Source organism: Pseudophryne corroboree, chromosome 11 (genome assembly GCF_028390025.1).
Source record: "Pseudophryne corroboree isolate aPseCor3 chromosome 11, aPseCor3.hap2, whole genome shotgun sequence".
NCBI classification, from domain to species: Eukaryota; Metazoa; Chordata; class Amphibia; order Anura; family Myobatrachidae; genus Pseudophryne; species Pseudophryne corroboree.
In genome coordinates, this window is record NC_086454.1 from 139,857,491 (window position 1) to 139,884,237 (window position 26,747).

Here is a 26,747-nt window from a genome sequence, read left to right on the forward strand (position 1 = left end):
GTCGGCTGGACGTATCAGAACGTAGGTACACATTGAGCGATGTTCAATCATGTTCCGCCCTTCATTAGCATATTACAGGACACTAGTGATATCGTCAGGTTTGATGCGCAGCGCATCAAACCTGACGGCGTCGCTTGTGACCGCGGGCACCGGCATATCGGCATACACACTGCCTGATATGCGCCGTTGTGAGAGATATGTCAGTCTGATCCGCCAGACTGGATAACATAAGGCTCAGCGTGTACCCAGCTTAACAATTTTCCTGAGGTTTGGCTGGGTGTAAGCAACACAGTGATGATGTCATCAATCACCACCCACCATGGAGGAAACATTGGGCAGAGAAATAAGAAGTCTGTGTGCTACAAAGAAATGGCACACTGACGGCTACATGAGCAGCTATATGCCCAAGGACCTGTGATGAGCCCATGGATACGTGATGAAAGACAGGTGATTTGTTCCCAAGCAAGTGTGCTCATTTACTGGATATGTGTGCTCTATACAGGGCATATTTATTAGAGATGAGCGCCTGAAATTTTTCGGGTTTTGTGTTTTGGTTTTGGGTTCGGTTCCGCGGCCGTGTTTTGGGTTCGAACGCGTTTTGGCAAAACCTCACCGAATTTTTTTTGTCGGATTCGGGTGTGTTTTGGATTCTGGTGTTTTTTTCAAAAAACACTAAAAAACAGCTTAAATCATAGAATTTGGGGGTCATTTTGATCCCAAAGTATTATTAACCTCAAAAACCATAATTTACACTCATTTTCAGTCTATTCTGAATACCTCACACCTCACAATATTATTTTTAGTCCTAAAATTTGCACCGAGGTCGCTGTGTGAGTAAGATAAGCGACCCTAGTGGCCGACACAAACACCGGGCCCATCTAGGAGTGGCACTGCAGTGTCACGCAGGATGTCCCTTCCAAAAAACCCTCCCCAAACAGCACATGACGCAAAGAAAAAAAGAGGCGCAATGAGGTAGCTGTGTGAGTAAGATTAGCGACCCTAGTGGCCGACACAAACACCGGGCCCATCTAGGAGTGGCACTGCAGTGTCACGCAGGATGGCCCTTCCAAAAAACCCTCCCCAAACAGCACATGACGCAAAGAAAAAAAGAGGCGCAATGAGGTAGCTGTGTGAGTAAGATTAGCGACCCTAGTGGCCGACACAAACACCGGGCCCATCTAGGAGTGGCACTGCAGTGTCACGCAGGATGTCCCTTCCAAAAAACCCTCCCCAAACAGCACATGACGCAAAGAAAAAAAGAGGCGCAATGAGGTAGCTGTGTGAGTAAGATTAGCGACCCTAGTGGCCGACACAAACACCGGGCCCATCTAGGAGTGGCACTGCAGTGTCACGCAGGATGTCCCTTCCAAAAAACCCTCCCCAAACAGCACATGACGCAAAGAAAAAAAGAGGCGCAATGAGGTAGCTGACTGTGTGAGTAAGATTAGCGACCCTAGTGGCCGACACAAACACCGGGCCCATCTAGGAGTGGCACTGCAGTGTCACGCAGGATGTCCCTTCCAAAAAACCCTCCCCAATCAGCACATGATGCAAAGAAAAAGAAAAGAAAAAAGAGGTGCAAGATGGAATTGTCCTTGGGCCCTCCCACCCACCCTTATGTTGTATAAACAAAACAGGACATGCACACTTTAACCAACCCATCATTTCAGTGACAGGGTCTGCCACACGACTGTGACTGATATGACGGGTTGGTTTGGACCCCCCCCAAAAAAGAAGCAATTAATCTCTCCTTGCACAAACTGGCTCTACAGAGGCAAGATGTCCACCTCATCTTCACCCTCCGATATATCACCGTGTACATCCCCCTCCTCACAGATTATCAATTCGTCCCCACTGGAATCCACCATCTCAGCTCCCTGTGTACTTTGTGGAGGCAATTGCTGCTGGTCAATGTCTCCGCGGAGGAATTGATTATAATTCATTTTAATGAACATCATCTTCTCCACATTTTCTGGATGTAACCTCGTACGCCGATTGCTGACAAGGTGAGCGGCGGCACTAAACACTCTTTCGGAGTACACACTTGTGGGAGGGCAACTTAGGTAGAATAAAGCCAGTTTGTGCAAGGGCCTCCAAATTGCCTCTTTTTCCTGCCAGTATAAGTACGGACTGTGTGACGTGCCTACTTGGATGCGGTCACTCATATAATCCTCCACCATTCTATCAATGTTGAGAGAATCATATGCAGTGACAGTAGACGACATGTCCGTAATCGTTGTCAGGTCCTTCAGTCCGGACCAGATGTCAGCATCAGCAGTCGCTCCAGACTGCCCTGCATCACCGCCAGCGGGTGGGCTCGGAATTCTGAGCCTTTTCCTCGCACCCCCAGTTGCGGGAGAATGTGAAGGAGGAGATGTTGACAGGTCGCGTTCCGCTTGACTTGATAATTTTGTCACCAGCAGGTCTTTCAACCCCAGCAGACTTGTGTCTGCCGGAAAGAGAGATCCAAGGTAGGCTTTAAATCTAGGATCGAGCACGGTGGCCAAAATGTAGTGCTCTGATTTCAACAGATTGACCACCCGTGAATCCTTGTTAAGCGAATTAAGGGCTGCATCCACAAGTCCCACATGCCTAGCGGAATCGCTCCCTTTTAGCTCCTTCTTCAATGCCTCCAGCTTCTTCTGCAAAAGCCTGATGAGGGGAATGACCTGACTCAGGCTGGCAGTGTCTGAACTGACTTCACGTGTGGCAAGTTCAAAGGGCATCAGAACCTTGCACAACGTTGAAATCATTCTCCACTGCACTTGAGACAGGTGCATTCCACCTCCTATATCGTGCTCAATTGTATAGGCTTGAATGGCCTTTTGCTGCTCCTCCAACCTCTGAAGCATATAGAGGGTTGAATTCCACCTCGTTACCACTTCTTGCTTCAGATGATGGCAGGGCAGGTTCAGTAGTTTTTGGTGGTGCTCCAGTCTTCTGTACGTGGTGCCTGTACGCCGAAAGTGTCCCGCAATTTTTCTGGCCACCGACAGCATCTCTTGCACGCCCCTGTCGTTTTTTAAAAAATTCTGCACCACCAAATTCAAGGTATGTGCAAAACATGGGACGTGCTGGAATTTGCCCATATTTAATGCACACACAATATTGCTGGCGTTGTCCGATGCCACAAATCCACAGGAGAGTCCAATTGGGGTAAGCCATTCCGCGATGATCTTCCTCAGTTGCCGTAAGAGGTTTTCAGCTGTGTGCGTATTCTGGAAAGCGGTGATACAAAGCGTAGCCTGCCTAGGAAAGAGTTGGCGTTTGCGAGATGCTGCTACTGGTGCCGCCGCTGCTGTTCTTGCGGCGGGAGTCCATACATCTACCCAGTGGGCTGTCACAGTCATATAGTCCTGACCCTGCCCTGCTCCACTTGTCCACATGTCCGTGGTTAAGTGGACATTGGGTACAACTGCATTTTTTAGGACACTGGTGAGTCTTTTTCTGACGTCCGTGTACATTCTCGGTATCGCCTGCCTAGAGAAGTGGAACCTAGATGGTATTTGGTAACGGGGGCACACTGCCTCAATAAATTGTCTAGTTCCCTGTGAACTAACGGCGGATACCGGACGCACGTCTAACACCAACATAGTTGTCAAGGCCTCAGTTATCCGCTTTGCAGTAGGATGACTGCTGTGATATTTCATCTTCCTCGCAAAGGACTGTTGAACAGTCAATTGCTTACTGGAAGTAGTACAAGTGGGCTTACGACTTCCCCTCTGGGATGACCATCGACTCCCAGCGGCAACAACAGCAGCGCCAGCAGCAGTAGGCGTTACACGCAAGGATGCATCGGAGGAATCCCAGGCAGGAGAGGACTCGTCAGAATTGCCAGTGACATGGCCTGCAGGACTATTGGCATTCCTGGGGAAGGAGGAAATTGACACTGAGGGAGTTGGTGGGGTGGTTTGCGTGAGCTTGGTTACAAGAGGAAGGGATTTACTGGTCAGTGGACTGCTTCCGCTGTCACCCAAAGTTTTTGAACTTGTCACTGACTTATTATGAATGCGCTGCAGGTGACGTATAAGGGAGGATGTTCCGAGGTGGTTAACGTCCTTACCCCTACTTATTACAGCTTGACAAAGGGAACACACGGCTTGACACCTGTTGTCCGCATTTCTGGTGAAATACCTCCACACCGAAGAGCTGATTTTTTTGGTATTTTCACCTGGCATGTCAACGGCCATATTCCTCCCACGGACAACAGGTGTCTCCCCGGGTGCCTGACTTAAACAAACCACCTCACCATCAGAATCCTCCTGGTCAATTTCCTCCCCAGCGCCAGCAACACCCATATCCTCCTCATCCTGGTGTACTTCAACACTGACATCTTCAATCTGACTATCAGGAACTGGACTGCGGGTGCTCCTTCCAGCACTTGCAGGGGGCGTGCAAATGGTGGAAGGCGCATGCTCTTCACGTCCAGTGTTGGGAAGGTCAGGCATCGCAACCGACACAATTGGACTCTCCTTGTGGATTTGGGATTTCGAAGAATGCACAGTTCTTTGCTGTGCTGCTTTTGCCAGCTTGAGTCTTTTCATTTTTCTAGCGAGAGGCTGAGTGCTTCCATCCTCATGTGAAGCTGAACCACTAGCCATGAACATAGGCCAGGGCCTCAGCCGTTCCTTGCCACTCCGTGTGGTAAATGGCATATTGGCAAGTTTACGCTGCTCCTCCGACAATTTTATTTTAGGTTTTGGAGTCCTTTTTTACTGATATTTGGTGTTTTGGATTTGACATGCTCTGTACTATGACATTGGGCATCGGCCTTGGCAGACGACGTTGCTGGCATTTCATCGTCTCGGCCATGACTAGTGGCAGCAGCTTCAGCACGAGGTGGAAGTGGATCTTGATCTTTCCCTAATTTTGGAACCTCAACATTTTTGTTCTCCATATTTTAATAGGCACAACTAAAAGGCACCTCAGGTAAACAATGGAGATGGATGGATTGGATACTAGTATACAATTATGGACGGGCTGCCGAGTGCCGACACAGAGGTAGCCACAGCCGTGAACTACCGCACTGTACTGTGTCTGCTGCTAATATATAGACTGGTTGATAAAGAGATAGTATACTCGTAACTAGTATGTATGTATAAAGAAAGAAAAAAAAACCACGGTTAGGTGGTATATACAATTATGGACGGGCTGCCGAGTGCCGACACAGAGGTAGCCACAGCCGTGAACTACCGCACTGTACTGTGTCTGCTGCTAATATATAGACTGGTTGATAAAGAGATAGTATACTCGTAACTAGTATGTATGTATAAAGAAAGAGAAAAAAACCACGGTTAGGTGGTATATACAATTATGGACGGGCTGCCGAGTGCCGACACAGAGGTAGTAGCCACAGCCGTGAACCACCGCACTGTACTGTGTCTGCTGCTAATATATAGACTGGTTGATAAAGAGATAGTATACTCGTAACTAGTATGTATGTATAAAGAAAGAAAAAAAAACCACGGTTAGGTGGTATATACAATTATGGACGGGCTGCCGAGTGCCGACACAGAGGTAGCCACAGCCGTGAACTACCGCACTGTACTGTGTCTGCTGCTAATATAGACTGGTTGATAAAGAGATAGTATACTCGTAACTAGTATGTATGTATAAAGAAAGAAAAAAAAACCACGGTTAGGTGGTATATACAATTATGGACGGGCTGCCGAGTGCCGACACAGAGGTAGCCACAGCCGTGAACTACCGCACTGTACTGTGTCTGCTGCTAATATAGACTGGTTGATAAAGAGATAGTATACTCGTAACTAGTATGACTATAAAGAAAGAAAAAAAAACCACGGTTAGGTGGTATATACAATTATGGACGGGCTGCCGAGTGCCGACACAGAGGTAGCCACAGCCGTGAACTACCGCACTGTACTGTGTCTGCTGCTAATATATAGACTGGTTGATAAAGAGATAGTATACTCGTAACTAGTATGTATGTATAAAGAAAGAAAAAAAAACCACGGTTAGGTGGTATATACAATTATGGACGGGCTGCCGAGTGCCGACACAGAGGTAGCCACAGCCGTGAACTACCGCACTGTACTGTGTCTGCTGCTAATATAGACTGGTTGATAAAGAGATAGTATACTCGTAACTAGTATGTATGTATAAAGAAAGAAAAAAAAACCACGGTTAGGTGGTATATACAATTATGGACTGGCTGCCGAGTGCCGACACAGAGGTAGCCACAGCCGTGAACTACCGCACTGTACTGTGTCTGCTGCTAATATATAGACTGGTTGATAAAGAGATAGTATACTCGTAACTAGTATGTATGTATAAAGAAAGAAAAAAAAACCACGGTTAGGTGGTATATACAATTATGGACGGGCTGCCGAGTGCCGACACAGAGGTAGCCACAGCCGTGAACTACCGCACTGTACTGTGTCTGCTGCTAATATAGACTGGTTGATAAAGAGATAGTATACTCGTAACTAGTATGTATGTATAAAGAAAGAAAAAAAAACCACGGTTAGGTGGTATATACAATTATGGACGGGCTGCCGAGTGCCGACACAGAGGTAGCCACAGCCGTGAACTACCGCACTGTACTGTGTCTGCTGCTAATATAGACTGGTTGATAAAGAGATAGTATACTCGTAACTAGTATGACTATAAAGAAAGAAAAAAAAACCACGGTTAGGTGGTATATACAATTATGGACGGGCTGCCGAGTGCCGACACAGAGGTAGCCACAGCCGTGAACTACCGCACTGTACTGTGTCTGCTGCTAATATATAGACTGGTTGATAAAGAGATAGTATACTCGTAACTAGTATGTATGTATAAAGAAAGAAAAAAAAACCACGGTTAGGTGGTATATACAATTATGGACGGGCTGCCGAGTGCCGACACAGAGGTAGCCACAGCCGTGAACTACCGCACTGTACTGTGTCTGCTGCTAATATAGACTGGTTGATAAAGAGATAGTATACTACTAATATTATATATACTGGTGGTCAGGTCACTGGTCACTAGTCACACTGGCAGTGGCACTCCTGCAGCAAAAGTGTGCACTGTTTAATTTTAATATAATATTATGTACTCCTGGCTCCTGCTATAACCTATAACTGGCACTGCAGTAGTGCTCCCCAGTCTCCCCCACAATTATAAGCTGTGTGAGCTGAGCAGTCAGACAGATATATAATATATATAGATGATGCAGCACACTGGCCTGAGCCTGAGCAGTGCACACAGATATGGTATGTGACTGACTGAGTCACTGTGTGTATCGCTTTTTTCAGGCAGAGAACGGATATATTAAATAAACTGCACTGTGTGTCTGGTGGTCACTCACTATATAATATATTATGTACTCCTGGCTCCTGCTATAACCTATAACTGGCACTGCAGTAGTGCTCCCCAGTCTCCCCCACAATTATAAGCTGTGTGAGCTGAGCAGTCAGACAGATATATATATAATATTATATATAGATAATAGATGATGCAGCACACTGGCCTGAGCCTGAGCAGTGCACACAGATATGGTATGTGACTGAGTCACTGTGTGCTGTGTATCGCTTTTTTCAGGCAGAGAACGGATTATAAAGTAAACTGCACTGTCCTCACTAGTAAACTCTCTCCACTCAGTCTCTACACTTCTACAGTAACAGTACTCCTCCTAGTCAGCTCCAGTAAATCTCTCTCAGTCTCTTATAATCTAAATGGAGAGGACGCCAGCCACGTCCTCTCCCTATCAATCTCAATGCACGTGTGAAAATGGCGGCGACGCGCGGCTCCTTATATAGAATCCGAGTCTCGCGATAGAATCCGAGCCTCGCGAGAATCCGACAGCGTCATGATGACGTTCGGGCGCGCTCGGGTTAACCGAGCAAGGCGGGAAGATCCGAGTCGCTCGGACCCGTGAAAAAAAACATGAAGTTCTGGCGGGTTCGGATTCAGAGAAACCGAACCCGCTCATCTCTAATATTTATTACATGTGTGGCAAAGTGGAAGGGAGAGAGTTAGAGGGGGTTATTTATGATGATAGAAAATATGGTTAATGCACAAACACACCTACTGTATGAGATAACATCTTGCATGCTGGGTACACAGGCATACAAGGAGCAGACCAGTGTCGGACTGGGGCAGGAAGGGAACACTGAAGGAATGCAGTGGTAGGGGCCTATGTTTAGGGGCGTGGCCAGCCTCCAGAGGGGCTGTCACATTAATTTGCCTAACCATTATAGATGATATGGTCTGGGCCCCTTGATAAAGATACTCCCTTTTACACCTTACGGCAGGCAGAGCTCCCTTTTACACCTTACGGCAGACAGAGTTCCCTTTTGCACCTTACGGCAGGCAGAGCTCCCTATTACACCTTACGGCAGGCAGAGCTCCCTTTTACACCTTACGGCAGGCAGAGCTCCCTTTTACACCTTACAGCAGGCAGAGTCACCATTTACACCTTACGCCAGGCAGAGCTCCCTTTTACACCTTACGGCAGGCAGAGTCACCATTTACACCTTACGGCAGGCAGAGTCACCATTTACACCTTACGGCAGGCAGAGCTCCCTTTTACACCTTACGGCAGGCAGAGTCACCATTTACACCTTACGGCAGGCAGAGTCACCATTTACACATTACGGCAGGCAGAGTCCCCTGTCACACATTACGGCAGGCAGAGTCCCCTGTCACACATTACGGCAGGCAGAGTCCCCTGTCACACATTACGGCAGGCAGAGTCACCATTTACAGAGTCCCCCCATCCTCCTCCGCTGAAATATTCTGCAATTGCCCCTGTGCCTACCCACCTTCCCCCAACAATTGAATTCCCCCCACTGTATTCACACATAACCACATATACCCACACAGCCACATATATATTTACACACATAGCTACACACAGCAACATATAAACAAACATAACCACATACACACACAAAGCCATTGTCCCTGTCTCAGCACTCTCCCCACCTTCAGTCCCTCTACTCACTAGTTGCTCCGTCTCCCTTTCTCTGTTGCTGTCAGCGTGCGGAGCCAGTGAGTCAGGGGGATGGGTACGCTAACTGAAAGCACCGCTTTTCCTTCAGCCAGGGGGGCGGGCACACTGCCAGAAAGCCCCGCCTACCCTTCTCTGCTGCTGTCAGCGTGCGGGAGCTGTGCTGCCGGACTGAGCCGTGGCGCACTGTTTCCATGAGGTGGGGGGCAGCGGGCGGACAAGGGGCGGGGGCGACGGCTTCCGGCAGCAGCTTAGCACTTCAAGCTCCGAGCCCGGCTTGGGGAGAAGGGGAGGCGGAGCTGACACATAGGCAGCGGCACTGGTGCTGCCGCTGTCTACTATAGATTATGGTGGAGGCTGGTTGCGCCCCAGGTCATCCTGCACTGTGGGCAAGGCACACAGCGCACATACCTAGTTACGGCCCTGCTCCTATGGACCAGTCCAACCCTGGAGCAGACTTATAGGCCATCCAGGCTCTTTCTGTGACCATTTTTTTCTGTGACAAGTGTGCATGCATGGTTCACAGGTAAAAAACTTTATAACTGCTTTGGGGATCATTTGCAGTTGCACTTTAAGTACATTTTATAACATGTCTCTCAGACATACAGTAGCAGTATGCGCCCACATCAGCAGCGTGTACAAACTGTAGGTGTTGCTTTCACCATCTCCATAAAATGCTTTTTCGAATGTAGGTAAGTATGCGTTTTCCTCTCCCCATACTTGCCTACTCTCTTGTAATCGCTGAAAGGCTACGAAAATCGGATGGCCCTCTCAGGCCCCCTGGAAGAATAGACAAGTCTCCCATTTATTGCAGCACCTGGAGCCGGCTGCCCACTTTGTAAGTGAAGTGGGCAGTCTAGGCAGCTGATGACGCGATTCTTGCTGAATCGCGTCATGAAAAGCCACGCCCCCTCCTGTATAATACTGGTAATATCGGCATTATAACCACCATGCCCTGTACAGCTTAATTTAAATAGACCCACCCTCACCCCATCCCCTGTACTGTGACATGAGCCCGTCTCACTCCCCTTCTGTGCCGACCTGGCTGCTCTCTCCCGGAGAGAGCAGCAAGGAAGTCGGCAACTAGGCCTCTCCCTCTGCACTGACATCATCCATCAACTCTGAGATTCTATAGCAGAGCTACGTTATATATAATACATTACATATGACACTGCTCCGAGCCAAAAACAGAGCACAGTGTTTCTATGTACATTAGTGCATAGGACCCAAAGTAATTCTCCTTATTAAAGCTTCACATGCAAATGCATACTTAATTCTACACTTGGTGTTTTTAGAAATTTTATACAACAAAATGACAACCTCTTACAGCATGTTCTCTAGCAAACTGTTTTTCATATAGTAGATAAAACATTTTGTATAGGGGCTGTGGCTTGGTTCACTGCTGAAATGCAGCATAAAACAGAGCTCTCCAGACCTCAAATTGTTGAATGATGCAGACTATATGTTACCTTGCCTCATTGTGCTCTACCTTCGATGTTGTATTACGGTATTTCTGATATGTCCTCTTCCTATCTACTTGTCTTTATTAGTTTTTCTTTCTACTCTATATCTTCCCTTTTTGTTTTGTGTATGACTATTTGTGTAAAACTTCAATAAAAATTTAATATTAAAAAAAAAAACACCAGAGCTCTCCAGTATTTGTTCTGCATGCACAAAAAGTTAGCCCTTGGACCCTTTGCGCCATTTACTCTAATTCAGCTCCTCTGTGTCCAAATTGGCTGTTAGTTTTCTCGCCAATCCCTTGTACTTTGTACATCAAAAATGATAACCTACAGATGTCAGTGTGCAGTGGCGTGCTACAAAAGCTGGGCAGCCACTACTTGCCCGACACTGTATAAATGACGTGATAGAATCTGGGAAGAGAGTCATGTAGGCCATTCTGTAGTTATTATTACTGCTTGTCCTATCTACATAAGTAGACTTTGTGCTTCTTTTATGGCAGAGCCAGTATTGGTAAAATGAATCAATAATTATTCGGGGAAGCCAGCATAACTGTATTACATAGATATATCTGTAATGGGTGAAAGGTTTGTGGTGCAAACTGGCCCCTGGATCTAGGGAGCCCCACATAACATAGCATGAGACTCATGGGAACGGAAACCGGAGCATGCAGTAGACTTTGGCACAAAGCTAGAGTCTATTGGCTGCCAGAGAGAAGGAGGCCCACACAGAGCATGCACAGGGGCCCTCTCCTCTCTTAAACCGCCCCTGCATCCTACAAATGTGATTACCAGCAGCTGTGCTAGCCAGGCTGTGGTGATTGGGACTAACTGGGATACCAGCAGCAGGAGGTTCCCCATTATATTGGTAATCAGACTAGTCAGTGCAAGACTAGTTCAACTAGTAGAGGAGGGGTAGAGTAAAAAATATCACTACTCCCCTTGTGTACATCATCTTCTTTTGAAAGCACAGAGGCTCTTCCGAGCCTGCGCTGGACAATGGAGTTCTGCAGTAATGAATGAGTTCAAGCCACTTTTTCACCATCCAGTCCATGCATAATGATCAAGGGGCTCATAAAACCCCTAAAAGATAAGCTACAATTATAACACCACCACCCCCAGGCGCAGGCAGTAGTATTGGCCAGGTTGTCTTTTACATAATTCCTCCCCAAAGAAGCACTGGTTCTGTAATGACCAACCTGGGGCTGGCCTTTACTATAGTAGGGAGACCCAATGCTCATTGTCTTCTTGTAGAGGAAACAGGTCTAGGCTGCCTAGTTTTGGGGCTGGTTGAGGATTGGACGCATGCCACCCATTTTAATTTGACTTTTTATATCACATATTGCAATATCTGTGGCTTGAGATCAAGTAGCTGTCACTAGTTCTGCCAGCCATGTGTTTTTCTGCAATGACTGTCCGTTCCCTCACTCAGACCATAGAGGGTAGTAATTCATTAATTAATTTAAAATGAATTGCTTTAATTGTTTGTTAACACCCACATCAGTCACTGTAACCAGAACCTCGTATATGTACAAGGGCCCTCATTCCGAGTTGTTCGCTCTGTATTTTTCTTCGCATCGCAGCGATTTTCCGCTAATTGCGCATGCGCAATGTTCGCACTGCGACTGCGCCAAGTAAATTTGCTAAGAAGTTTGGTATTTTACTCACGGCATTACAAGGTTTTTTCTTCGTTCTGGTGATCGTAATCTGATTGACAGGAAGTGGGTGTTTCTGGGCGGAAACTGGCCGTTTTATGGGAGTGTGCGGAAAAACGCTGGCGTTTCTGGGAAAAACGCGGGAGTGTCTGGGTGAACGCTGGGTGTTTTTGTGACGTCAAACCAGGAACGAAACTGACTGAACTGATCGCAGTGGCAGAGTAAGTATCGAGCTACTCAGAAACTGCTAAGAATTTTCTATTCGCAATTTTGAGAATCTTTCGTTCGCAATTTTGCTAAGCTAAGATTCACTCCCAGTAGGCGGCGGCTTAGCGTGTGCAATGCTGCTAAAAGCAGCTTGCGAGCGAACAACTCGGAATGAGGGCCAATGATACAACAACAAGCCAAGAAGTTAGCCATGGTATTGCAGGTAAATTAAATGACTAGTACCTTTGAGAAAAATAAAGTGGAGAAGTTGCCCATATCTGTCTCCACAGTTTGATACATCTCCCCTTTCATGTTCAACATGGACATATAGGGGGTATTTCAACTGGGAGTAAGGTTTAGCCCGCAAAAAAACTGGCAGACCTTGCGCCCAATTTTGGATTACCAAGGGTATGCGTGCTCCCGATATCCACGGCATCCAATGAAAAAAAAAAAAATCATGCTGGGTTTACAACTTTGAAAACCCCACTGCGAGAAAGAAAAAAAGAAAAAAAAAAGATACTTACCGGTGCAGTGGTCTCCCCTCCATCTTCCCACTGGGGAGGGGTCTGCTGGGAGTGGAGGTGGCTCCTGGGAGATGTACTTCTCCATGCTGCTGCCTCCTGGAAGGGGGGATGAGGGGGAGACACACCCACAGGGGGGAGAGGCCACACACACACACTAGGGGTTACACACACACACATATACAGTACTTACACACAACACTGCTGCAGAAGATCGGCCCCGACGCTGGATGAAAAAGATACCACTTCAGAAGTTGGAAATTTCCAGTTGCTCAATTAGTCCTTAGAGAGAGAGTGCTGCAAGGGTGCCAGAGCAAGTCCCAGTGATTTTTCTCAAAAATAAAGATTTTAGGAAAAATCAGACTTGCTCTGGCGGTGTGTGAAAAAAGACGCAGTGATTTCTATAGAAATCACCTATAGAAATCACAGCTTGTTATTTTCTCTCCTTTAATTGAATTAAAACCCTGGGGCTGTGGGAAAAACCTTGCTCTGCGGGTTTTTTTAAATTCCCGGTGCATAATTTAACCTCCCCCATGAAGATATTGTACTAAGTGGGCTACACAATGGCAAAAGAATCATCCAGTGTCACTCATTAAACTATTCAGGGGAGATGTACTAAGCCTTGGAGAGTGATAAACTGGAGTGAGATAAAGTACCACCCAATCAGCTCCTGTCATGTTACAGACTGTTTGAAAAATGCTGTACAGGGTTGGCAGTTTATCTATCTCCACTTTATCACTCTCCAGGGCTGAGAATGGACAACTAGTGGTGCAAGTAGAGAAAATTTCTTAGTGGTACTGTGTGGCGTGTGAGGGAAAAAAATGGGTGTTATGAGAGGTGTGGCCATGCATCACAAGGGGCGTAGTCACTTGAAAAGGGTGGCGTGTCAGCATGACGCACCACCTGTTTCTCGTCACTCTGGGAACATTCTTCTCCATTCCATACCAAATACACCTTACCTATATGGTGGTTTCTCTGCATCGAGGAACATCTGAAGACATTTATCCTCCCTTGGCAGGCAGTCTCTTCAGTCAGTATTCACTATTCATGAAGGAGTGAATTCATGTTCCAAAAGATGCCTGTTGGTGTAGGAATATAACCAATGTCATCATCATGAACAGAGGTTCAAACAGACTCATGCCCCATGTCACCTCTTGCCGCCTGTATCCACTCCAGCCTTCTGCCGCTTGTATCTCTCCAGTCTCCTGTCTTTCCAGCTTATTGCCCCTATTACTCTCCAGCCTCCTGTCTTTACAGCCTCCTGTCCCGTCACTCTAGCCTTCTTCCCCATGTCTCCAGTCATCTGCCCCCTGTGTCCATTATCATCCCTCCTTGTGTCCATCAGCATCCACCTCTGTGTCCATCATCAGCCTCCCCCTCTGTGTCCATCTCAGGCTCCCCCTCTGTGTCCATCACCTGGCTCCCCCTCTGTGTCCATCATCAGGTTCCCCCTCTGTGTTCATCATCAGGCTCCACCTCTGTGTTCACCATCAGGCTCCAGCTCTGTGCCCATCATTATGCTCCAGCTGAGTACATCATCAGTCTCCTCCTATGTGTCCATCATCATGCTCTCCCTCCGTGTCAATCATCAGCCTCCCCCTCTGTGACTATCACCGGCGGCTGTGTTGGCTTTGCTGCTTCCTGCGGCAGCTGGCTCCTTCTTTCTTCCTGAGGTTTGTCCCGTTTTCATATCAGATCTGAAAATTAGTAAAACTATGTGGTATGGGATACGGCGTAATGGCTGCTAATTTATTCATGGTAACCACCCTGTACTACCTTACTGTCACCACTGGGTCTAACCTAGGTTCCAGATCCACCCACCAGGAAGTGTTCCACATTTTCTTCCTGGGAGGGGACTGCTATTACATGGAGATGGTTGGAATGGAGAACTGTCTGATATGTGTTAGGCTTCTTTTTATTATTATGAGAACTTTTTGTATTTGCCATGTGTTCTTTTTTTTTTTTTTTTTTGCATTATGCTGTTTATATGAATTTTATGATTTACTAAAAACTAGGGATGAGCAGGTTTGGATCTCCGAGATCCGAACCCCTCTGGACTTCAGGATCTGTGCCCAGATCCGAGTCCGGCTCGGGACTTCCCGCCAGACTCGGATCCCAGAACGAGGCAAAACTTCATCATCCCGCTGTTGGGTTCTTGCTGGTTTGGATTCCATAAAAGGAGCCGCGTGTCAACGCCATTTTTACTCCGGACTTGGAGAGTGAGGGAGACAGACCACTGTCTCTCTGTGGGTGGTGGCATCGGGAGGGGTCAGTGTGTGCTCTTTAGGGGTGCTGTCCTGTGTGCTGTTAGGGGTGCTGTACAGGGGTGCTGTCCTGTGGTGTCCTGTGCTGTTAGGGGTGCTGTACAGGGGTGCTGTTCTGGGGTGTCCTGTGCTGTTTGGGGTGCTGTACAGGGGTGCTGTCCTGGGGTGTCCTGTGCTGTCCTGGAGTGTCCTGTGCTGTTTGGGGTGCTGTACAGGGGTATTGCTGTCCTGTGCTGTACAGGGGTGCTGTTGGGGTGCTGTACATGGGTGCTGTCCTGGGGTGTCCTGTGCTGTACTGGGGTGTTGCTGTCCTGTGCTGTAAGGGATGCTGTACAGGTGTGCTGCTATTCTGTGCTGTACAGGGGTGCTGTCCTGTGCTGTTAGGAGTGCTGTCCTGTGTGCTGTAAAAATAAAGAGGCACTGTCCTGTGTGCTGTAAAAATAAAGGGGTGCTGTAAAAATAAAGGAACACTGTGGCCCTGTCCTGTTTGCTGTAAAAATATAGGGGTACTGTAAAAATAAAGGAACGCTGTGGCCCTGTACTGTATGCTGTAAATATAGGGGTGCTGTAAAAATAAAGGAACGCTGTGGCCCTGTCGGGTGCTGTAAAAATAAAGGAACACTGTGGCCCTGTCCTGTATGCTGTAAAAATATAGGGGTGCTGTAAAAATAAAGGAACGCTGTGGCCCTGTCCTGTATGCTGTAAAAACATAGGGGTGCTGTAAAAATAAAGGAATGCTGTGGCCATGTCGGATGCGGTAAAAAGAAAAGGAATGCTGTGGACCTGTAAAAATATAGGGGTGCTGCCTATCTGCTGTATAAGTCCAGAGGCTCTGCCATATAATTCCAGGGGTGCTGCTGTACTTGATCCTAGGGTTAAAGTTTAAACTAAAGCCTAGAGCAGAATATGAAACATGCACAACATCACAACCAGATTTGTGAAAACATATAGCTGCAAAGATAGAAATGGGGAGAGACCACATTTGTGGCCAAAGTCAAGCAGACTCAGAAGAGACAGAATCATAATCCAGCGGAATGTAACATGGCAACATCTCCTACTTAATTTTCTCAGGCAGCTGCCGGAGAAAACTAGATTTTCCAATCACACCTATGTCTATATGTCTGCCATATAATTCCAGGGGTACTCTGTCTGAACCAGCTCATCTCTAGTAGATATATCTTCTAGTGTGCACTGTGTACGTCAGCATTAGAGAGACATTCTTCTCAATTATTTCATGTTAGGGACTCAAATTAATGGCTCCAATTAGTCAACCTTAATTTTGGTTTATTAATGTTCCACATTTTGGGATTGTTTACAATATGCACATTTGTTGTACAGGGTTCTTTTCCTTTATTTTGAAAATGTTTTCTCCTTAATAATTGTACAATGTAAGGGCTGTGTAGTGTTATCGCAAAACCTTGCGGTGTTAGAGGAACAGATTTTCAGTGATCTTGCATTGCATCAGCTTTCCATTGCACTGCAGCAATAGATGGGCCAGGAGCTCATATGAGGCACAAACTGTTACTGAATAAGGACCCAGTATGGAGCCTCATGGTGGCTTACAGTCAGGAAGCTGTCTGGCTTGCCAGGCTGAGGCATGCTGGTGGCACAGAGGTTAGCATTGCTTCCTCCCACAGTCCTACTTGTAATATGAAATGGGTTTTGACTAGAGTGGTAAGCTCCACTAGGGCAGGGGCTCAATAACTAAAAATTCACTGCACAGTCCTGCTTAGTACTGTACCGAACCCACCTGAACCAAATTTACCCAATCCGAGGCGGCTGTGGGGGCTCACGAGGGGCTGCTAAAACATCTAAGGGGCTGCTTTATATAAAAATAAAATATGAATAAAATAAAATAAACAAGACACACAGGTATGCTCACATGCATGTAACTGGGACACACAGGTATGTTCACGTGCGTGTAACTGGAAGCTGTGGAAAATTAAAATAAGGCATCTGCCATAAAATAAGAATTTACTCACCGGTAATTCTATTTCTCGTAGTCCGTAGTGGATGCTGGGAACTCCGTAAGGACCATGGGGAATAGCGGGCTCCGAAGGAGACTGGGCACTCTAAGAAAGAATTAGGACTACCTGGTGTGCACTGGCTCCTCCCTCTATGCCCCTCCTCCAGATCTTAGTTAGGGAAACTGTGCCCGGAAGAGCTGACACAATAAGGTAGGGATTTGGAATCCCGGGTAAGACTCATACCAGCCACACCAATCACACCGTACAACTCGTGATACTATATCCAGTTAACAGTATGAACAACAACTGAGCCTCACGAACAGATGGCTCATAACAATAACCCTTTAGTTAGGCAATAACTATATACAAGAATTGCAGACAATCCGCACTTGGGATGGGCGCCCAGCATCCACTACGGACTACGAGAAATAGAATTACCAGTGAGTAAATTCTTATTTTCTCTGACGTCCTAGTGGATGCTGGGAACTCCGTAAGGACCATGGGGATTATACCAAAGCTCCCAAACGGGCGGGAGAGTGCGGATGACTCTGCAGCACCGAATGAGCAAACTCAAGGTCCTCCTCAGCCAGGGTATCAAACTTGTAGAATTTTGCAAATGTGTTTGAACCCGACCAAGTAGCAGCTCGGCAAAGTTGTAAAGCCGAGACCCCTCGGGCAGCCGCCCAAGAAGAGCCCACTTTCCTCGTGGAATGGGCTTTTACAGATTTAGGATGCGGCAGTCCAGCCGCAGAATGTGCAAGTTGAATCGTGCTACAGATCCAGCGAGCAATAGTCTGCTTAGAAGCAGGAGCACCCAGCTTGTTGGGTGCATACAGGATAAATAGCGAGTCAGATTTCCTGACTCCAGCCGTCCTGGAAACATATATTTTCAGGGCCCTGACTACGTCCAGTAACTTGGAATCCTCCAAGTCCCGAGTAGCCGCAGGCACCACAATAGGTTGGTTCACATGAAAAGCTGAAACCACCTTAGGAAGGAATTGGGAATGAGTCCTCAATTCCGCCCTATCCATATGAAAAATCAGATAAGGGCTTTTACATGACAAATTCGCCAATTCTGATACACGCCTGGCCGACGCCAAGGCCAACAGCATGACCACTTTCCACGTGAGGTATTTTAGCTCCACGGTTTTAAGTGGCTCAAACCAATGCGACTTTAGGAAATCCAACACCACGTTGAGATCCCACGGTGCCACTGGAGGCACAAAAGGGGGCTGAATATGCAGCACTCCTTTAACAAAAGTCTGAACTTCAGGCAGTGAAGCCAGTTCTTTTTGGAAGAAAATCGACAGAGCCGAGATCTGGACCTTAATGGAACCCAATTTTAGGCCTATAGTCACTCCTGACTGTAGGAAGTGCAGAAATCGACCGAGCTGAAATTCCTCCATTGGGGCCTTCCTGGCCTCACACCAAGCAACATATTTTCGCCAAATGCGGTGATAATGTCTTACGGTCACATCTTTCCTAGCTTTAATCAGCGTAGGAATGACTTCCTCCGGAATTCCCTTTTCTTTTAGGATCCGGTGTTCAACCGCCATGCCCTCAAACGCAGCCGCGGTAAGTCTTGGAACAGACAGGGCCCCTGCTGCAGCAGGTCCTGTCTGAGCGGCAGAGGCCATGGGTCCTCTGAGATCATTTCTTGAAGTTCTGGGTACCAAGCTCTTCTTGGCCAATCCGGAACCACAAGTATAGTTCTTACTCCTCTCCTTCTTATTATTCTCAGTACCTTGGGTATGAGAGGCAGAGGAGGGAACACATAAACTGACTGGTACACCCACGGTGTCACTAGAGCGTCCACAGCTATTGCCTGAGGGTCCCTTGACCTGGCGCAATATCTTTTTAGTTTTTTGTTGAGGCGGGACGCCATCATGTCCACCTGTGGCCTTTCCCAACGGTGTACAATCATTTGGAAGACTTCTGGATGAAGTCCCCACTCTCCCGGGTGGAGGTCGTGCCTGCTGAGGAAGTCTGCTTCCCAGTTGTCCACTCCCGGAATGAACACTGCTGACAGTGCTAACACATGATTTTCCGCCCATCGGAGAATCCTTGTGGCTTCTGCCATCGCCATCCTGCTTCTTGTGCCGCCCTGACGGTTTACATGGGCGACCGTGGTGATGTTGTCTGACTGGATCAGCACCGGCTGGTGTTGAAGCAGGGGTCTTGCCTGACTTAGGGCATTGTAAATGGCCCTTAGTTCCAGAATATTTGTGTAGGGAAGTCTCCTGACTCGTCCAAAGTCCTTGGAAGTTTCTTCCCTGTGTGACTGCCCCCCAACCTCGATGGCTGGCATCCGTGGTCACCAGGACCCAGTCCTGTATGCCGAATCTGCGGCCCTCTAGAAGATGAGGACTCTGCAGCCACCACAACAGCGACACCCTGGTCCTTGGAGACAGGGTTTTCAGCCGATGCATCTGAAGATGCGATCCGGACCACTTGTCCAACAGATCCCACTGAAAGATCCTTGCATGGAACCTTCCGAATGGAATTGCTTCGTAAGAAGCTACCATCTTTCCCAGGACTCGCGTGCAGTGGTGCACCGACACCTGTTTTGGTTTTAGGAGGTCTCTGACTAGAGATGACAACTCCTTGGCCTACTCCTCCGGGAGAAACACCTTTTTCTGTTCTGTGTCCAGAACCATCCCAGGAACAGTAGACGCGTTGTAGGAACCAGCTGCGACTTTGGAATATTCAGGATCCAGCCGTGCTGTTGTAGCACTTCCCGAGCTAGTGCTACTCCGATCAACAACTGTTCCCTGGACCTCGCCTTTATAAGGAGATCGTCCAAGTACGGGATAATTATAACTCCCTTTTTTCGAAGGAGTATCATCATTTCGGCCATTACCTTGGTAAATACCCTCGGTGCCGTGGACAGACCAAACGGCAACGTCTGGAATTGGTAATGACAGTCCTGTACCACAAATCTGAGGTACTCCTGGTGAGGAGGGTAAATGGGGACATGCAGGTAAGCATCCTTGATGTCCAGTGATACCATGTAATCCCCTTCGTCCAGGCTTGCAATAACCGCCCTGAGCGATTCCATTTTGAACTTGAACCTTCTTATATAAGTGTTCAAGGATTTCAAATTTAAAATGGGTCTCACCGAACCGTCCGGTTTCGGTACCACAAACATTGTGGAATAGTAACCCCGTCCCTGTTGAAGGAGGGGTACTTTGGTTATCACCTGCTGGGAGTACAGCTTGTGAATCGCCTCCAGCACCGCCTAGGGGAGTAGTTGGCAAGGCTGATTTGAGGAAACGGCGAGGGGGAGACGTCTCGAATTCCAGCTTGTACCCCTGAGATACCACTTGTAGAATCCAGGGATCCACCCGTGAGCGAACCCACTGGTCGCTGAAGTTCCGGAGACGGGCCCCCACCGCACCTGGCTCCACCTGTGGAGCCCCAGCGTCATGCGGTGGACTTAGAGGAAGCGGGAGAGGACTTTTGTTCCTGGGAACTTGCTGTTTGGCGCAGCTTTTTCCCCCTACCTCTGCCTCTGGGCAGAAAGGACGCGCCTTTAACCCGCTTGCCTTTCTGGGGCCGAAAGGACTGTACCTGATAATACGGTGCTTTCTTTGGCTGTGAGGGAACATGGGGTAAAAATGTTGACTTCCCAGCCATCGCTGTGGAAACGAGGTCCGAGAGACCATCCCCAAACAATTCCTCACCCTTGTAAGGCAAAACCTCCATGTGCCTTTTAGAATCCGCATCACCTGTCCACTGCTGAGTCCATAATACTCTCCTGGCAGAAATGGACATTGCATTTATTCTAGATGCAAGTTGGCAAATATCCCTCTGTGCATCTCTCATGTATAAGACTACGTCTTTAATATGCTCTACAGTTAGCAATATAGTGTCCCGGTCAAGGGTATCAATGTTATCAGACAGGGAATCTGACCACGCAGCTGCAGCACTGCACATCCATGCTGAAGCAATAGCCGGTCTCAGTATAATACCTGAGTGTGTATATACAGACTTCAGGATAGCCTCCTGCTTTCTATCCGCAGGCTCCTTTAGGGCGGCCGTATCCGGAGACGGTAGTGCCACCTTCTTTGACAAGCGTGTGAGCGCTTTATCCACCCTAGGAGATGTCTCCCAACGTATCCTATCCTCTGGCGGGAAAGGGTACGCCCTTAGTAACTTTTTGGAAATTACCAGTTTCTTATCGGGGGAAACCCACGCTTCATCACACACTTCATTTAACTCTTCAGAAGGGAGAAAAACCACAGGTTGCTTTTTCTCCCCAAACATAATACCCTTTTTTGTGGTACCAGGGTTAATGTCAGAAATGTGCAACACATTTTTCATTGCCGTAATCATGTAACGGATGGCCCCAGGGGCGGATCCAGAAAAAAATTACAGGGGGGGCACCATAAGTGGTTGCGCTATCAAGGAGGGGTGGAGTTAGAAGTGGAGTGGGCGTGCTCAAGTTTCAGTGGGTGTGACCAATTGTGTGAGGGGTGTGGTCAAGTGCTCAATGTGATTATCGAGTGTGCCTGTGGTCGAAATGCACTGCGGCGGACGCAATGTGCAGGCGCGTTATTGCCCAGCGACGGCCGTTACTGGGCAATGACAAGAATACCAAAGAAAGCGATCGCAGCAGCGATCGCATGAAGATTGACAGCAGGATGGCGTTCTGGGGTGGCAACTCACCATTTTCGGTGAGTGGTGAGTCCAATGCAGACGTGTCCAGGCGTTTGCAGGGCAGGTGTCTGACATCAATTCCGGGACAAGACACGCTGAAGACATCGCAGCGGGTGAGTACCAGCAGACCTACTTAGAAACGACACAAACATTTTTTGCATAGCATGGCTGCACAAGCGTTCGCAGCCTTGCTATGCAAAAATATACTCCCCCATAGGCAGTGTCTAGTTGATCGCATGGGCAGCAAAACGTTGTACATGCGATCAACTCGGAATGACCCCCGTATATCTGTTAACATTTGTTCATTTATATATGGACCTATGAACAAATCTAAATCTGAATGAGTCTGAATGAGTTAAAAAAAAAATTGCGTGAGGTCCCCCCTCCTAAGCATAACCAGCCTCGGGCTCTTTGAGCCGGTCCTGGTTGTTTAAATACTGGGAAAAAATTGGACAGGGGTTCCCCGTATTTAGACAACCAGCATCAGGCTCTTAGTCCAGCCCTGGTTCCAAAAATACGGCGGACAAAAGATGTAGGGGTCCCCCGTATTTTTACAACCAGCACCAGGCTCCACTAGCCAGGGACATAATGCCACAGCCGGGGGACACATTTATTGAGGTCCCTGCGGCCGTGGCATTACCCCCCCAACTAGTCACCACTGGCCGGGGTTCCCTGGAGGAGTGGGGACCCCTTAAATCAAGGGGTCCCCCCCCTCCAGGCACCCAAGGGCCAGGGGTGAAGCCCGAGGCTGTCCCCAGCACCCCTGGGCGGTGGGTGCCGGGCTGATAGCCATAAGTGTGTAAAAAAGAATATTGTTTTTTGTTGTGGAACTACAAGGCTCAGCAAGCCTCCCCCACTTGCTGGTACTTGGTGAACCTCAAGTACCAGCATGTGGGGAAATACTGGGCCCGCTGGTACCTGTAGTTCTACAAAAAAAAAAATACCCAAATAAAAACACAACACACACACCGTGAAAGTAAAACTTTATTAAAACACACTTACACACTCACACATACTTACCTACATCCCACGCTGAGAATCACGTCCACTTGTCCAGTAGAATCCAATAGGGGCACCTGTAAAAATGAGAGAGAGATTACTTACCTACATCCCACGCCGATCACGTCCACTTGTCCAGTAGAATCCAATAGGGGCACCCGGCACCTGCAAAAATTAAAATAAATACTTACAGAGGGGGAAAAATCATGAGAGAGAAAGATTACTTACCTACATTCCACGACGATCGTCCACTTGTCCATGTAGAATCCAATAGTACCTGTAAAAAAAATAATATATATATAAGTTATACTTAGAAACAATCCAGTGGTCTCTGCTCACCACTTGCGACCTCCCCCATGCCTCTGCTCTGTCCACTCCACCACATGCGACCCCCCCAGGCCTCTGCTCTGTCCACTCCACCACATGTGACCCACCCATGCCTCCGCTCTGTCCACTGCACCACATGTGACCCCCCCCAGGCCTCTGCTCTATCCACTCCCCCCTCAGCACCAAGAAAAGACTCACCAGCAGAAAGCAGGGACAGGCACTGGGCAGCTCCCCCCCCCCCCCCCCTCCTCAGGACAAAGGTTGATTCTATATCGGAGTGGGAGAAGGGACCTTCTGACGTATCTAGGGGAGGAGACACGTCACCAGGGGGATTAGCTACGGGTGAACAGGGTACCCGAAAAGTTCGCTCGCCACGCTTCAGGCTCGGTGGCTCGCTCCGCTCCGCTTGCCACCTGACTATTAAAGGTAATAGTTGGTGGCGTGGATATTAGAGGAACTATCCCGCTGGCCTAGCTCCTCCCCCTTGTGACATGGCTCCTCCCCCAGACGGAAAAGGTCCCTTAGCCCACTTGATTCTAGCATCTACGACAAGGCAATAAAAAAGCAGGGCCAGGCACTGGGCAGCTCTCTCTAACCCCCCCTCACCCCCAGAACATAGAAATAAATAAGCAGGGCCAGGCACTGGGAAGCTCACGCTAAACACCCCCCTCCCCCCCAGGACACAGGAATAAATAAGCAGGGCCAGCCCCCCCCCCCCCCCCCTCACCCCAGGAATAAAAAAGCAGGGCCAGCCCCCCCCTCACCCCCAGGACACAGGAATAAGCAGGGCCAGGCACCCACCCCCCCACCCCCCAGGACACAGTTATAAGCAGGGCCAGGCCCCCCCCTCCCCCCAGGACACAGGAATAAAAAAGCAGGGCCAGCCCCCCCCCCCTCACCCCCAGGACGCAGGAATAAGCAGGGCCAGGCCCCCCCCTCCCCCCAGGACACCGGAATAAAAAAGCAGGGCCAGCCCCCCCCCCCCCCCCCCAGGACGCAGGAATAAGCAGGGCCAGGCACCCCCCCCCCCCCCCCAGGACACAGTTATAAGCAGGGCCAGCCCCCCCCCCCCCCTCCCCCCAGGACACAGGAATAGAGAAGCAGGGCTAGGCACCCCCCCCGTCCCCAGGAATAAATTAGCAGGGCCAGGCTCCGTCCCGCCGCCCCCCCACCCGGATCCATTCAGAGAAACTACTTACAAGCAAGACGGTGACCTGGTGCTGAGTGCTCTGTCACTCGCTGGCGGCTGGCGGCTGCTGTCCGGTGCGCAGCGCTGTGTGACTGGCTCTGGCTGGGTAAGCGGCGGTGGGACCTCCTCCTGCTCGGCTCGGCTCCTCTGCACAGACAGAAACGTGACATGCACGCACTGACTGAATGCATGTCACGTTTCTCAAGGGAGCAGCCAATCCTGGACCTGGAGCATCATCATGTCGGGTGGGTGACCGCGCCGCACCGCGCGAAAAAAAAAAAAAAAAAAAAAAAAGAAGCAAAAATCTATTAAAAATGACAGGGGGGGCACGTGCCTTTGTGCCCCCCCCCTAAATCCGCCACTGGATGGCCCTATTGGAATGTACACTAGTCTCATCGTCGTCGACACTGGAGTCAGTATCCGTGTCGACATCTGTTTCTGCCATCTGAGATAGCGGGCGTTTTTGAGCCCCTGATGGCTTTTGAGACGCCTGGGCAGGCACGGACTGAGAAGCCGGCTGTCCCACATCTGCTATGTCATCAAACCTCTTATGTAAGGAGTTGACACTGTCACGTAATTCCTTCCACATATCCATCCACTCAGGTGTCGACCCCGCAGGGGGTGACATCACATTTATCGGCACCTGCTCCGCCTCCACATAAGCCTCCTCATCAAACATGTCGACACAGCCGTACCGACACTCCGCACACACACAGGGAATGCTCTGACTGAGGACAGGACCCCACAAAGTCCTTTGGGGAGACAGAGAGAGAGTATGCCAGCACACACCACAGCGCTATAAATCACAGGGATGTACACTATAATGAGTGATTTTACCCTATAGCAGCTATATATATATATATATAGTATTTGCGCCTAAATTTAGTGCCCCCCCTCTCTTTTTTACCCTATTGAGCCTGGAAACTGCAGGGGAGAGCCTGGGGAGCGTCCTTCCAGCGGAGCTGTGAGAGGAAATGGCGCCAGTGTGCTGAGGGAGATAGCCCCGCCCCCTTCACGGCGGACTTCTCCCGCTTTTTTTATGGATATATGGCAGGGGATTTTACACATATATAGTCTTAATGACTATATTATGTGTATTTTTTGCCAATGTAAGGTAATCTTATTGCAGCCCAGGGCGCCCCCCCCCCCCAGCGCCCTGCACCCATTAGTGACCGGAGTGTGAGGTGTGCATGGGGAGCAATGGTGCACAGCTGCAGTGCTGTGCGCTACCTTAATGAAGACCGGAGTCTTCAGCCGCCGATTTCCTGGACGTTCTTCTTGCTTCTGGCTCTGCAAGGGGGACGGCGGCGCGGCTCCAGGACCGGACGACCGAGGCTGGGCCTGTGTTCGATCCCTCTGGAGCTAATGGTGTCCAGTAGCCTAGAAGCCCAAGCTAGCTGCAAGCAGGTAGGTTCGCTTCTCTCCCCTAAGTCCCTCGTAGCAGTGAGTCTGTTGCCAGCAGATCTCACTGAAAATAAAAAACCTAAATATACTTTCTTTTCTAGAAGCTCAGGAGAGCCCCTAGTGTGCATCCAGCTCGAGCCGGGCACAGATTCTAACTGAGGTCTGGAGGAGGGGCATAGAGGGAGGAACCAGTGCACACCAGGTAGTCCTAATTCTTTCTTAGAGTGCCCAGTCTCCTTCGGAGCCCGCTATTCCCCATGGTCCTTACGGAGTTCCCAGCATCCACTAGGACGTCAGAGAAAATATGTAAATAAAAATGTAATAAAAAAATGGAAAAAAAGAAACCCATGAGATTTTCACAAAATAAGTCTCCAGACTCTGCGGAGGGAAAACATCCAATCTTGATCCTGTGGTATAAACCAGTTTATTTGCATCCCAGCATTAAATCCGAGATTATCGTAATCCCTAAAAAATGGAGAAGGGGATTCAAATTCAGAGGCTTTGGCCCCCAGTTTTTCAGTTCGTCCAGTAATGTGGTAATTATACATTTGCTTGGTTAAAGTCCTTTCTGTTCCTGATTGCGTGTGCCTCTCTAATTTGTAATCACCTTCTTGACACTGTCCTCCAGAGGAGGATTTACCACAGGGCAACCAAAGCAGCTGCTTAGGGCCCTGTGGGTCTCAGGGGGCCCTGTGAGCCCCAGGGGGGCCTGCCGATAAGGCTCTATTGAGGGCATTTCCGGCAGACCACAGTTTCCGTCAAAAATGTCAGAGAGCTGGACTGGCTGAATACTACCAGCAGGCTGTGCTGTCAGTGATTAGACAGCTGTTGGATGCCGGCTCCAGCGCACGCCTGTCTCCCGTCCTGCAGTGTTGTAAGCCTCGATCACTCAAATACAATGCGGTCAGTGAGTGAGTGAGGGTGTAATAATGGGGCATGGGGAACTGTTACATTGAGTGAGGGGAGCACTGATCTAAAATGCAGTAACTGAGTGGTGTAATAATGGAAGTTAGAGATGAAGGGACATGTTGTAATCAGTGAAGGGGGAAGTAATATACTGTAATAGAATATAAGGCAGAAAAACAACAAATAATGTAAGAGGCATAAATCAGGAATGAAAATATAGTGCTATTGATTGTTTG

At 48.6% G+C, this 26,747-nt stretch overlaps 1 protein-coding gene across 1 annotated transcript in view; it reads right to left on the reverse strand.

The window, feature by feature from the left end:
* Positions 1 to 26,747, reverse strand: part of CHRM1 (cholinergic receptor muscarinic 1) — a 416,640-nt gene that overhangs the window by 321,550 nt on the left and 68,343 nt on the right. The gene's annotated exons all lie outside the window — the stretch shown is intronic.